Source organism: Thermobia domestica, chromosome 1, assembly GCF_964235325.1.
Source record: "Thermobia domestica chromosome 1, izTheDome1.hap1.1, whole genome shotgun sequence".
In the NCBI taxonomy this organism is placed as follows: domain Eukaryota; kingdom Metazoa; phylum Arthropoda; class Insecta; order Zygentoma; family Lepismatidae; genus Thermobia; species Thermobia domestica.
This window is the reverse complement of record NC_137454.1, coordinates 127,960,672-127,976,623: the sequence shown is the minus strand read 5'-3', so window position 1 is coordinate 127,976,623 and position 15,952 is coordinate 127,960,672. Positions and strand designations below refer to the sequence as shown.

The following is a 15,952-nucleotide window of genomic DNA, read 5'->3' as shown; positions in this document are numbered from 1 at the left end:
TTTATACATACGCTATTCTATTAATACCTCTAAATCAGGAACGTATGCTATGACGTTTGCGTCTCAATTTTCTAACACGAATTACCATGTTATTCTTATTCTATAAAGTGCCTTCAACCTGGTAAAATTCGTCTTTCAAAATTGAAAACTGAGATTGTTTTGAACATATTAAGAAACAAAAAAAACTGCACTGGTGGAAAGCACTTTTGAAATATGACTACATAATAAGGAGCAAAATCTTTAAACATACGTCACTGCAAAATAACATTCACATATTTTATATTTTATTATCCTTATTATTTTATTCTATGTTGGAACTCGTAATTTTTAATGCGCTTAAATAGCATTTCATATTAAACACTCCCACATTCATAATGCGTACATGATGATCAAATTGGACTATACGATGCCTACTCTGTTAGCTAGCAAAAAATCTGATTTCAACTCATATTGCGTTTCTGATTTCTTCCTGATAATTTCTGTATCCTCTATTGTGGGTTTAACAATATGATCTGAATCAACTTTACAAACGCTCAATTTATTACTCAATTTATTATTGAGTAGAGAGAAAGGCTCTAACCGGTTTGATTTTTCATTTGATTTCAGTTTAGCCTTCCTTTAGCAACGAGGCTACGCAAAACGTGGACCTACAGTTTAACGTTAGATTCGAACCACATGACCTCCCGCCGGGAATCGAGTTGATTGAGTTATTTTAGTTTAGCGTCCCTTTCAGCAGCGAGGCTATATGAGACGTGGACCTATTGATTAACGTGGAATCTGAACCACATGAGTTCCCGCCGGAAATTGAACCCCGGTCTCCCACGCCAAAGGCGCGTACGCTAACCGCTTAGCCACGAGGGAGCTCCCGCCGGGAACCGAACTCGAGTCTCCCATGCATAAGGCGCGTACGCTAACCGCGTAGCCACGAGGGAACTCCCTAACAAATTTGTTACTATATGCTACTACGACGTGATTATTATCATTAATTAGTTGCTTCTTTGAGATTTGCAACAGTAGTTGGAGCTAATTATTACTGTTTCAAAACATCCGCATTCAAATAAATAGCCAGGATGTTAATACAGGCTAATGAGTGAGTACTTGTCGGATTCAATTGAATTGATTTTGAGTTTAACGTCCCGTTCAGCAGCGAGGCTATGTGAGACGTGGACCTACTGATTAACGTGGAATCCGAACCACATGAGCTCCCGCCGGGAATCGAACCCGGGTCTCCCACGCCAAAGGCGCTCACTTGTTGGATTCAAGAATAGCACAAAAATGGAAAATTGTCTCGGAGAGATCTAACATACTATAAAATTTCCTTATACAATTTTAAAAAAATAAAATAAAATGAAAAGCGCCGAAGGTTACATGTTCAGCGATAAGTTTACGCATTGAATAACTTTTAGCAATACGGACCGTTAAAATTCTCTAACACTGACGTGAAAATGCAGTATGCTAAAAGTAATCTGTAATTTCTCAAGATGAACTCTTTCACATAACACGAGGCGCATGCCAAAAACAAGGGCCGTTACAAGAACTTTATTGAACCTCCAGACATTTCTTGTAGCGTAACACAAACCTCCGTATACTCTCTGTACCCTGAGGGTGCAGCCAGTTCAGAACTGATATCTTGACCACTTCACTGTCATTGAAACGCTTCTATACAAGCCCTTTTTCAGGTGAAGAAAACGAAAGAAATCACTGGAAGTAAGGACTGACTGTAAAGGAGAATTGTTGATTCAATAGTCCCCATCGAAATATTTCAATTGTCTCAACAGTACGACCACCTGTATGTGGGCGGGCGTTGTCACAGCTTAGAAACATTCCAGAGGGTAGTCTTCCTTTCCGCCGATTTTGGATGACAAGTCGCATATTACTGTCTGTCAGCTATCTGATGTATTACTGTCTGGCACCAAGAATTTCAAGACCCACTTTTGGTCTCGAAACACGGTTGCCATAATTTTGACACTTGGTGTTTGTTTCAAGTTCTTCGCTTTAGTAGAACCAGAGTGCTTCCATGGCATGGACTGCTGCTTCGACTCTCGTGTGGGTACGATATCCAGGTTTTATCCCGCGTCACTTGAAGAAAAGAGGTCATCCCCATCCTTCCCCCAGTGGGCTAAAAAAATCACGTGCAACTGTCATTCTTTACTCTTCTGGGCGTCTATCAGCATTTTTGATACCCACCTCGCACACAGTTTGTTATAACCCAGCTTGTCAGTCACAACTCGATGCACTGTTTTCGCAGATACTTCTAGAAACTCCTTGGCGAGTCCAGCTATTGTAAACCGGCGATTGGATCGCACTTCCTCGTTAACACGTTCCACTAGATCATCCACCTGAACACTAGGCCTCCGCTACACTCAATCGTCATTAACATTTGAACGCCCTTCCCGAAACTCTCTGCACCATAAACGAAATGAAAATACTTAAAAATGGTGTACTTGGTAACAGCCTTCGTACCCTCACTTACAGCGTGCTTGGCAGGCAAAAGAAGGCGCACAGCTGTTTGGATTTCCCGACTGGTGATAGTTGACCGCTTATTGTAATAGGCCAAACGAGAAGCTTCAGCAGCAATACGCTCGAAGATGTCATTGACAAAGCTTTCACGATACTCATAGCTTTGCTGGATATGCCAGTGTCAGGATGCACTTGCTTCAAAACTTTGTAGATGTAAATGGCATAGCTCTCCTTCCTCCTCCTCCTCTTCTTCTTATCTCCCTTGGAGATGTTCTTTTGGGTTTTACCAGCCTTCTTTGCAGCCTTTCCGCTAGTTTTTGGTGGCATGATGACTCACTCGTTTAGCAAAATTAGAAGCACCTTCCCTTCCTCGTTGCTGTCGGTCCGTAAATAGCACACAATTCCCCAAGTCGCACGAGAAATCTCACTTCATATTTGGCGGGATCTTGTGTTATGGCAACCATCTCACCTTCCTGCTACTCGCAAGTACGCAATTCTATTTGAACGATTTTTTTTTTTTTTTTTTTTTATCTCTACTGCAAGTACAAAATACTAGGGCAAGCTGCTTTTAATCACTGTTGCCAACCACAAGTAAAAATTATCGGCCATTTTCTTTAACATGCGCCTCGTACATGAACAGAATAAAATAAAATTATGTAAAATACAGAACAACACACGCCGAGTTTCAATAGAACTCTCATCCGGAGACGACCATACAATTAGCTCATTCTCTAGTCGTTAAGAGTAGCAATTTTTTAATCGTGTAAGAACTAATCTTCGGAACTTTTAAGGCCCATCTACTATTCAGGTTTACTGTGGGGAATATTTCTACATCAAAACAGTACAAATATCAGTAACAGCATGTGGACAATATCATTCTGCCGTTAGTATATCGACTTCTGTTGCAGCCGGCTAGATACTACTTAGAACGTTTTCTTTATGTTATAAGCAACAAAGAAGATTGTAACTTATGACATCTCACATTATTACGATGTCAGAGTTACGTCCATAATCGTGAGAAATTATGTACTGGAAGACAACGTAATTCACATCTTCGTGTTAAATCCCTTTATTATGGCAGTACCTCCTTTCATACGTAAATATCATAAAGCGTCAATTACTCCTTAGGGTGATCTTTCCACATTACTGCAGAATTGCCATACTGATATGACGAAGTAGGAGTCCCGACTAGAGATGCATATGCCATTAAAAAAAAAAAAAAAAAAAAAAAAAAAAAAAAAAAAAAAAAAAAATCATGTCGATACTCATGATACCTCATTTATCTCTGTTAGGGACACTTTGAGGTCTCCTACTGCTGCGCTCTTCGTGCGCATGTAAGATACTGCAGTTCAAAAATTTAACGTAAGGGTGTTATTGAATGTACTGCATATGAAGATACGGTAGTCATGTAACATTACCTAGCCTTTTGAAGTCCTAAAATAAAACTTCTTTTTCTTCTTATAGAGGTTAACTACATAAAACAAATACTCCTCCATCTCCGCAAAATTAAGTTCTGTTGCGATTGTCTATTATGTCATAACATAATCTACAACAGCATGTAATGGAATTCTCATTACGATCATCTTGTCACACTGACTTACCATTTGCGATTATTAAAAACCTTAAAAATTTACTCAATACACGTGATAAACAACGATACTGGATACACATCATGCGAATAGATATAGATGCACATAGATCTTTATATTTTAGACAATGTATATACACATAAATGTGCGGAAAAAAACACAATTATAAAGAAAATATACGAACATATCCTGCTACGAAAGCAAGTGCCAAACATGTAAGAAAATTTATATATATATATATATATATATATATATATATATATATATATATAATCTTCGAAGTGATTCACCCACACTGAAATCTAACCATATTTTTGAAAAAAAAAAAAAAACACTGATGTTACGAGAGAAGGCGTTCCTTCTAATGTACTACTACACTACCTAATTGCTTGTAACTTCTTTTCTATTTAGTACTGACTGTAGTTCTCAAATAAATAAACTTATCTCACTCTCGGTAATTATATGCTGATAACGCATTAAATTTTGGCATAACACTGTATATTCAATGGTCTTCGTAACATGTAGTAAGAAAAATTACGAATATTTACACTAGGCTTAAAAGGTGTGTATCACACACGAATTTCATATAAAACACATATACATATTACGCAGGCCTTTTACAAAAATTATCAACATAGCAGACCATACGTTTCATGGATAATGAGCAACGCTTTCTACAAAAACGAAATACTCATGTCGTTTGTTCTGAATTTATTTGTCTAAAACTGTAGTAAGGAATGTTCAAATTTTCAATAAAATAGGTTAATAGAAATTTACCCTATATATGTATACAGGACAAAGTTCAGGAGCTGATTTCTTAAAAAAAAATAAAAAAATAAATAATAATAATAATAATAATAATAATAAAATAAAAAAAGTTAATGAAACATGCAGAATTCAAGATGCAGATAAACCGGGGGGAAAATACAGAAACTATATCTTACACATAACCTAACAATACAAATATAAAACAGAAAAAGCTGTTTGAGAAATTATAATATGAACTACTATCACCTCGATCCAAATATTTAGATTTCAGAGTCCTATGGTAAATACAAAACGAATCTTAAGGCAGTGCATTGAAAAGAATCCTAACAAAAATTCAACTGAATGATTTCACGTTGTCTAACAAAACCATACATCCTATTACAGAGTGCAAAAGCTTTAGTTGTATTCTTCAAAAGGAAAGTCCACACCACTCAAATGTAGCGTTAATACAGTTGAATATCTTATCATCAGAATTAATGCTAAAGAAAGAGAAACAAACCTCCCTAAAGCAACTCTGTTAACTGGCTTCAGAAAACAATATTAAAAATAAAAATAATCAGAAAAGGTTGTTATATTGACTACACTCAATGTGTTTGGGTTAGTACACCTGAAATGACAAGGTAGTTTCTGACAGGCACACATTTGTGCAACATCAATAAAACAATACTTACCTAGTCCAAATAGTACCCCTAGACACCAGCTGTTACCAATGCTATAAATCTCACTTCGAATAAAAGTTAGCTCTGATGGCACCAACTCATTTACTACATAATACACATATCATTTTACAACCGTCTACCCAACAGATAACGGTCCAAGTAATGTACTTTATATTTGGTCTAGGAATTAATTCGTGCGGTTGGTACGCACACATTGAAGCTGTAGTACAAACACAAAATACATAAATACCTTAAGAAAAATATTGTTCATCGCTAGCCACCACTTTCGCCCATCTGTCAGGCAATGTACGGATTCCGTGGCGAAAGAAGTCCTCATCTTTGGAAGCGATCCAGTCAGAGACCCATGTTTCGATATCTTCTGAAGAAGTAAACCGCTGTCCAATCAAATCGTTGTTCATGCAATCGAACAAGTAGTAGTCCGAAGGAGCAACGTCTGGTGAATACGGCGGGTGGGGTAAAACTTCCCATCAGACATTTTCTAAATAGGTTTTGACCGGTTTTGCGACATGTGGGCGAGCGTTATCATGTTGAACAATAAGTTTATCATGTCTGTTCTCCCATTCTGGTCGTGTTCTGGCCAGAGCTTGCTTCAAACGCATTAATTGTCGTCGATAACGTTCTCCATTCATAGTTTCACCCGGTTGCAGCAGCTCATAGTACACCACACCTTTCATATCCCACCATATGCACAGCATAACCTTTGCACAGTGAATATCTCGTTTTGGTTGTGATGGACCTGGTTCACCTGGTTTCACCCAGGCCTTTTTTCGTTTAGGGTTCTCGTAATGGATCCACTTCTCATCACCCGTAATAATTCGATGCAGAAACCCCTTTCTGCTCTGTCGTTGAAGCAGCAATTCGCAAATGGTTTTTCGTCTTTCAACGTCTCTGTCTTTCAATTCATGTGGAACCCAATGTGACATCTTTTGAATCATTCCCATGGCTTTCAAGCGTTTGGAGACTGTTGTTTGATCAACGCCTAATGCTGCTGCAAGTTGTTCCTGCGTTTGACACGAATCCTGCTCGAGCAATGCTGTCAATTCTTCGTCTTGAAATTTTTTTGGCTGTCCAGCTCGCTCTTGGTCTGCCAAGCTGAAATCACCACTTCTAAACCGTGCAAACCACTTCTGACACGTTCGCTCAGCTAGAGCATGGTCACCATACACTTCCACCAAAATACGATGACTTTCAGTCGCACTTTTCTGCATGTTAAAGTAATGCAGCAGGACACCCCGCAAAAACACTTTATCAGGCACAAATTGCGCCATGTTCACTTAACTACAAACTGGTGTTGTTGACGCTTTAATCCACTGCCCTATACTACGAATGATACGCGATGACAAGGGTTTGCAACACATGTGTGGATACACGGAACTGTGGGACGCTCCGTTCGTTGCGCCATCTCTTGTCCACCCGCACGAATTAATTCCTAGACCAAACAATATGCTGACAACAAATTTGGTGAACATAGAGGATGAGACAGAATTAAAATCTCACCTTGTAACAGACCGATTAACGGTTGTTTACATTCTATTTGAGTTGGCTCCCGGATTGTAATGTTTACCCGTATTGTAATGTTTACCGGCTGCTTATACAGCGTTAAAGTTGGTTCGTGTATTGTAATACTGCACCCGAGTGCCTCCAAAGATTCGTTTTGATGTTAATTTGTTTCGTTGCCAATGAAATAAATGGCACAAAAGGGTTATTAGTTTTATATGCGATATGCAAAACACATATGAGATACGCGAACACACCAATAATTTACCACGAAAATTTCGAATTGTTTCTTTATACAATTGTTTCGAGTTACTGTAATAATTCCACTCATGTTATAGCAATATAGTAAAATTTGATTTACACTTTTAATCTACCTCAATTTACTTTACCTTACAATAAAATATTAGTCCGGAATTATAATTGTAAGAAAATTTAACTTTCCATACTATTTCACTTTGTTGTTTTTCTTTTTTTTTTCCTTTTCGTCGTTCTTTTGTTGGGAACGTGGCGATCATTTCGGTTGCGACCGCAAGAGGGCGTTTGAATCGCTATACGGGCATCTATATTGAAAATGGCGATTCTCTTAAGCAGTGAGAATAGTGGTTGTCATAGCAACAGTAACTATTTTCAAGGAGTAATTAGGTGAGTTTAAAATTTATGTTATGTAGTCTTTTCCGATAATTATGAAATGTCATTGAATAGATAGACCGACTGCTTATTTGAATAGGGTTTTGTATGGCAACAGAAGGGATATAAATTTGTTTTAGTTCGTAGTTGACTATGTAATATTAAAACCGTGCTTATTAAGGTCTGGTGACGCGAGGATGATGACGCAGTGAAACGCCGTTTTACAGTGTAAAAAGAACGATGGCTTAAGTCGGTTCCTCAAAACAGAAATTTCGTAATCAAAAGTGTAGAATTTTGGAAGTTAACCTAGTACAAATCATTTATTGGAAAACCTGACTTATTTTGGAAGAAAAGGAACACTGAGGAATCCGACAGAAGTAAAAATTCACTGAAACAAGTTTTGGCCAAAAGCCATCGAGTATTACTTCCGCCATTACGAGTGATATGAAGTAATGGGGCAGGAAGTATAGTAGTTGGAGTTCATCTCATCGGATAACGGGACCAAGTCCCATATTCAATAGGACGTGGAACTAATACCCGAAGAGATTGATTGCAACGTGTAAATAAATAGGTTTGCTAACCTATCCTGTCCTGTGAAGCCGGGGATCCAGGTGACAAGGACCGAGAGGACTATTTTGTAGGAACCTCAGCCAATTGGGTAACATTCATTCATTTTATCTTATTTTCTTCTTGTTCCGATCATAAACAGACTCACTAATTCACCAAATGGAGTGTTTCGACATAAATATGTGTAGTTAAAGTAAAAGGCGTTACGCGTTTAGACAGCTCATCTCGTTACCACTCAATAGAATGATATCATAAGAATATGTGATCAACATTGAAAATTGTTGGTGAATTTTACTTTAAGCGCACCGCTTGATATTAATGTGCCACTAATATTTTCCATGTGAGAATTGATACGGTTTTTTTCCTTATTGTTAGATTAAGTAATATCTTCGCTCTGAAATGTCATTTTAACGTGTACCTTATTAAATAATGTGTTTAGGTTGCTTAGGTTAGGTAAGATTTAAATTTAACGTGTCCTATAATATACATCTATATTGCTTGTTTAGGTTAGGTAAATTGAACTTGAGTACTTACGGTTGAATAATGTGCTATTATTATTTTGTCTCGTGATATATTTTGGGAAATACATATTTTGATTGCTTGCTTAGGTTACGTAAATTGAACTTGTGTGCTTACCGTAAAATAATGTCCTGTTATTTTGTTTCGCGATTTTTTTTTTTTTTTTTTTTTTTTTTTTTTTTTTACATGTATTTTCAATTGCGTAGGTTAGGGCTTTATGTAGGTTAAGAAATTATATTTTGAAAATGATTTCGTACATATAACTCGGGTCTTAAATGTGAAAGGGTTTTGGTAATTTAGGATAGTAAATGTACCGGTTTTCATTGTTGTTGTCTCATGATGTGCGAGTGCATACTTGATCTGTGCAGATTTCAGCTAGCCTCCAGTTGTAGTTTTTTTTTTTTTTTTCTATATATTTAAAATCTTGTTCGAATATGCTTCCGTGCAAGACTCTGTCTTGGGCATATATTTAGTTTAAAGGTGCCATTCACGCGTCATGGAATTTCTTACATATTTGCCTCATCGGAAGTCAACGTAGCTAACTGATGCTCAACTTTACTGATAAACATATACGTACTTACATTTATTCAATTTGTCGTTCTTTAAACACAATCTGAAATTTATTATGTGTCCATTGCTCTTGAAAATTAATGACATTATATTGTGAAGTTAAAAGTGATAATAATGTTGATAATGACGTTCTAATCTCTCATAAAATATGTAAACCCTGGCGTAGAGAAGTAGAAGTAGAGCATTTTTTTTTCATTTGTAAATATATCATCTCATTAATAGTAGATTTTTTTTTTTTTTTTTTTTTTTTGTAGATGTACGATTGATGCATGCTACTTACTTGTTCTAGAGTACAATGAGAATGTAGTAGCAGTCATGTAGGCTTATGTTGTCGCCTAATTCAAATGATATGTACAGGGTTATGAATAGTAAACGTCTATTTAGTAATAATTTTAGTAATGATAATGTCATTTTGTTAAATGAATAATTAGAGCATATGGACTGTTAATCTCGAGTGATCACGAACTGAGTATGTATTGTAAAGATATTGAAATGTGAGAATGGATACAATTTTTTGATATTAAGTCAATGTAATAACATAATATCGTAATTGTTTTAACGTACTGCAATGTAGGCAAATATTTAACAGATTTTATTCTGTTGCTCTTGATAATTACAATGTAACTGTTGACTGATTGGCACAAATAAACAATCACGACCAAATCTCAATTTTATAATTTCGAATACTGCTCATAGAGTTAAGCATATGTAAGTTTGATATTTTTTTTTCTTTCATTCAACTTAAGTTAACGACGTTGAGTCTTCTTTCATTTCGATTGGCCACTTAACAAGAATTTGGAATCTTTTGATAAAATTTGTTGCGCATGCTTGAACTGATTTTTTTTTTAAGCTAACATAACCTAAACATTAAGTTAAAACATAACCAAAGAAAATGGTTTGTTATAAATTGGTTTATTCTTGAGATTTTCTCATCCCTGGAAAAGACTGTTATAAATCGGCGACCCTTTGCTATAATATGTGAAGCTAGGCTGTTATAACCTCCAGTAGTATCGGCTGCGTTCTTTGTGGCGCATGAGAACAAGTATTATTAAACAAGATAAAATTATAATGTTTGTTTTCCAATGCTGAAAGCTTTTGCTGAAGTAATATTCAACAACGTGTGAATAATACCTAATCCAGACCATTTCTTAAAAGCAAAAATCACTTTCTGACGATGGTCATCTAAATTTAGGTAACGCACTGTACGCTCAGATATCCAGAATGTGATTGTTGTAACAGCTCAACTTTCCATTAATAATGACAGTTTGTTACAAAAGAATTCATTTTCAATTATTCCTTAGCAAGAAAGAAGCACACACTTCATGCCGAGATGTCCTGTTCAGTCTTGAGGCACATGGATCCAATTTTCCCCATGTCCCTAATGTTTGTAGAATCCGAAAACCAGTGGGGCGGTACACGTACTCCCTTTCGGCTATGCGCAGACACACTGTAAGAATTAATAATAGATCTGTTGTAGATGATCATCTGCGAAGTATTGTAATGAATGTCCACGAGGTTAATTTTCCAATGATATATCAATTTTCGAAATTTTTGCATAGCAAAAACAGACGAAACATACGTTCAAATGTCATCAGTGTACATGTTCCTTCACATTGCAAGCAAAGTAATGACAGTTTGAATTATTCATAAAAATTATTCTCAGTTGTGATGATTCCATGTTTTACTTTTATGTCCATACGTAATAAAAAAGTATGTATCTTTGTAGAATGATAAATTTACCATTCACACGTCTACAGTCTCGAGATGTCAATCACACTATGTCAGAACGAATCCTCGAGTGTCTTCAGCGGTGTTAACAAACGTTCTTCGTAACGGGTATATCAAATGTATTAAGCCAATGCAATAAACGATGACCATTCTTTATATAGATCAAAAATAAGATTACTGCAAAAAAGAATAAGGAAGAATTATCATTAGCGTGCTTTTTTGTTCCAATTCACAAAATCAAAACTGTTCCTCGGTTTTTAATTGAAAGATAAGAGAGTAACTAATTATTTTTCAGAATATAGAAAAAGAAATAATGCTGAATGTCTACGTGTCTATTCCACCCTGTAACTTCTTTTAAACCATATTCCATGATGTGTATTGTACAATCAGGGCCATTGTACATATTCGTTGTTGCCTGAACACCCATTTTATCATTATCTGAAATCCTGGTCATAGAAACTAAAAACGAAGAACGAGTATCTACGAAGGGCTTTATTTTTCAATGCTTAACACACTGCCCATGCTTGTAATTTAATAACTAAGTAAATCAATAAATATGCTGCAATATCACTATGTATTAGATTTATCTTGCACCACACAAAAGTATTTCGAAACGGTTGTAGTGCTCCTCTATCATTTTAGTACTTCCTTATCAGGCCTGAGATAGCTACGATAAAATTACTTGTTACTGAACTAAACTATGTAAGTACGTAAGTTCAATAACAAAGTATGTGAATAAGTTCCTTATTATTATAAAGTTGCAAGAGCAGGCTGATGATTATAGTTCTCTCTCTCTGTACAAGCGATCGCAGGTTGAAACTTTACTGGGAGTTCAAGGTGTCGAAAGAAATCCAACTAGCACTCCCAATTCCACCTTAACAGTAAATCAATTACCTCAATGTTCCATGAGAACATATAGCAAAATCGTATGCCTTAATTTGAAAGCAAGAAAGAGAGTTAAAATCATATAACCATTATTACCTCTAGTACATAATAATTAGCCAACTGCAGAAATATTATATATATAAATATATTATTTGGTACTCGTATTGTTTTTTACAAACACACAGCACATTATTGTAAATTTATCCTTTTGCCTTGTATTATTGCGATCTACCTTGTTGATCATTGATGGATTAAAATTATTAAAGCAGTCAGAAGAATTGATTTACATGAAAAATATACACCTGGTGTGACTCAAGAACATTACATACCAACAGAAACAGTTTTAAAGTATCATTACAAGTAAATATGCGATGTATGTTTTTATGAAAAGGAGTACTTACTTGGATTAAATTGAAAATGAAAGTACCTGTATTTCAATTACAGATAGCACTCGAAGAAATTTAACGCAACAAGAATAACACAAGTGTTCAAAAACGGTTTAATAATAAAAAATAAAAAAAAGTTTATTGGAAACAAAATGAGCTACGCTATATGAAAAATACCACTAGGATAAATAAATAAAATCAAGAGGGCATAGAAACCTAGATAGATGATTAACAAAGAGAACTACTGACAATTTTTCTCCAACTAGCATTCATACAAGCCCCACACTTTTAATTCAATTTTAAAATATAGTATTTTTCTTATTAGACTCTTTCCGTTAAGTTTTTCTCGCTATACCAATGAATGTTTTCGATATCATTATTATCTGTTTTTTTTATTTTTTTTTCGGCTCTTTTCTAAGCTCACTCCACTTTCTTTTAATTTTAGTAAATGAAGAACCTCAAAAATTTAGGTGAGCCAGATAGTATCTGCAAAATGCTATTATATGAATTAACACAGTAATTGTATTCAAGATCTTTTGTAGAGTGTATATATATTTAGGTGCTCAATAATTATGACGTCGTAAACTTTGCACCCAAATTTCTGGTCTATACGGAACGGTTTGAAAAAAAGACAATGACGTATGCAAGAGAAGGTTCAAGCTTGGGAGCTTGAACCTTTCCTCTTGACGAGATTCTGCATACGCCACTGGAAACTGTTATTAAATTATTTAATAGCATTTTCTAGATACTACATAGATCACTTTCTACATTTTTCGTATTCTTAATTGCACTTAAGTTATTAAATAAATTTTAAAAAGTGACGGTGATTCCAGCGAAGAGCCTCGAGTTCAGCTAAGGTAAAAATTTTTGCATTGAAAACCGTTACGGCATATGGTAATACAACATGGATTACTGTATATTTAAATGTTATCCGTTCTTCATAATCAAATCGTTCTCAATAGCTTTAAAGCAATTTAGGAACCCGATATCAACCTCTATCTTCAAATGTAAGACAACAAAGACGAAAAGCATTAAAATGAAATGCATATCATCACATAACGAACTTAAAGATAACTTACCTATACCTGAAACACAATTTAATGGAAAAGAATACCAACCAAATTTTTTGATTTTTGATAAAACATTTGAAATACGAAATTCGCAATCGTAAACTACACAAATCGGAAAACAAATAAGAAAAATCAACTTTACTCGCAATGAATTACCAATTACTACAAAAATGATCATTATACTCATACTAGTCATTGAATGACACTCCAATACCATACCACATATCAGATATACCCTATTTTTAATTGCCACAAGTAGATTTACTCCAGAGTATCATACCATCCTACTCATAACATTTATCATTAAAATAATTAATTATAATTTAACAACATCACAACGACGGAAAAGAAAAGGAAGAAAGACAAAACTAATTAAAAACCAATACTTACAAAGTATAAAATATATGTATACGAGAACTGATGTTCTACACATATTTCAATATACCAACTCTCCCATCTTCATAAAACTTATGGTTACGTATCGCATATGAACAAGAGTTTACTTCTAACCAAACAAGAGTTTTTCCTTCCAAAACAATATTTCTCCTAAAGAATCAACGAACATGTCGTTAGGGCATACTTGAAAAAAATCTCAGTGAAAAAATAAAAAAGAAATAATAATAATAATCGCTTTTGTTCTGGCAACTCGAAAAGAAATGTAAACGAACAATACGTTAAAGAAGTTGTGACTTTATTGTTGGTTCTCACTTTCTTCACGAATTTCACTCGAACAGACCAGAAATGTGTATCAATGGTTTCTAACAGGGTTGTTTTGTTTAAAACAAATTCTGTATACGTTTTAAACATTTTGTTTTAAACACGTGCATTTTTTAAAACTTGTTTTAAATATATGTTTATTTTAATTTTAGGGTAAACCTACCTAACTTCGTGATATATCTTATTTCGTGATACGAGACAAATTATTCTTCACAGAGGAATGTATGCATTATAGATAGAGTTACAGCGGTGCTCAAGAGAGGGCAAGAATATCGACATGTGGTGAAAAGGTTTTTCCAGTGGCAACTGTTACCGTGCGTACGCCACTCACGATGTTAGTTGGTGCAAAGGGTAGAAAGCAGTTCTCAGTCAAGTGACCTTCAAAGATTAAATATTTTTGTGTCTGTGCACGATGTCATTGTGTTGCTGTGGTTAGATACGTTTGCTCTAAAACTACTCAGGTTATCATTTTGTGTATAACATTGAAACAGTAGTGCAATTGTAAAGCAAAAGACGTTTATCAAATTGCATCATATTCTTATAAAATTTTGTGCCAGGATGGCTCATGGTCGTTATGTGTTTCACTCTTTCTTCACTCCTTCCTTCATTAAAGCATTTTCCTTAAATAACATCATATCTAGTTTCACTAAAACGAGAATATATCCTCTGAATCCTCACGCAGTATGCAGTGAAGCACTTACAACAGTTCGAAGATGCCTCGATTCCTCCCTGGGCACAACTAGTTCTGTATGTGCTGAGAATGAATCACTCGCTTCGACCAGTAGTTCTACATGACCGATGGATAGTCTTCTCCGTGTACCGAATTTAACCCTGTCTGACAAAAACAATACTGTTTCTAGCAGAAAAGCTCGACGAGACACGAAGGCAACAGTTTCATCTTCCTGATCAGGCCACAACGTCGACGGCAAAATGTCACTACAGTGCAACGTGATTCTCCAGCTATAAAGAACATGTGTCAGAGTAAGCAAATTGATGACTTGTGCGCTAGTTGTAACGAGAGCTACAGTTCGGGAAAGAATCGTAGCCCCTGGATACAGTGCTGTTTCTGTTTACGATGGTTTTATGAAAGGAGACAGAATCTTAAGTCAGCTGACATAACCATTTTCATGTGCAGCGTATGTGCAATGCCAAGTGACAGTGATACAGACGCACTACCGTATCACGAAATAAGGTACACACCCTCACGGAATAAGGTATGCTATCACAAAGTTAGGTAGCTCACACATATTGTGTATTCTGTTTCTTTTGTATTGTTTGCGCTTCTTTTACTACAGCAGTTGTGTTTATGTTCGACCTTCCTAATATAGAAATTACATCTATCCTACATGGTTGTAAATGTGTACTTTTTCAGTCATCCTCCTTCATATCACGAAGTTAGGTAGGTTTGCCCTATTTTATTTTTGTAAAAAAATCTGCAAGAGAAAGAAAATTGTCAAAAAGTGCTCCCCTTCAGAAGGCTATTTTCTTCCCGTGTGAATGTTTTGATTTCTCATAGCTACAGCAGGTCAATGTAGTAATCTAGAATTTATTTTGTCTGTTTTTCCCTTGTTTTTAGCGTTTATTGTATTTTTTAGATGCTTATCAGTTAACTTGCGAGAAAGTGTCGTAGTCGAGGGTTGGACTACTTGTAGAACTGATATTATTAAAATAAATAAAAGAATTATCATGGAAACAAGTTTTATATTTAGAAAACAAACAAAGGGTTCTTTGCTAAATTGCGGTTCTGAAATTAAATATCATAGACATTCGTTGATCCAGTATATGTTGGTTCTAAGTCTCCGTGCAACTTGGAACTGTTTAAATGAATTTTACGGAAAGAAAAAAAAGGACATCATTTGGATCAAATTTATTAAAGTAACTCAAACTCC

General features: G+C 35.3%; 1 protein-coding gene across 6 annotated transcripts in view; it reads right to left on the bottom strand.

Moving 5' to 3' along the window:
• Positions 1-15,952, bottom strand: part of LOC145689078 (uncharacterized) — a 112,584-nt gene that overhangs the window by 80,952 nt on the left and 15,680 nt on the right. The window lies entirely within an intron of this gene.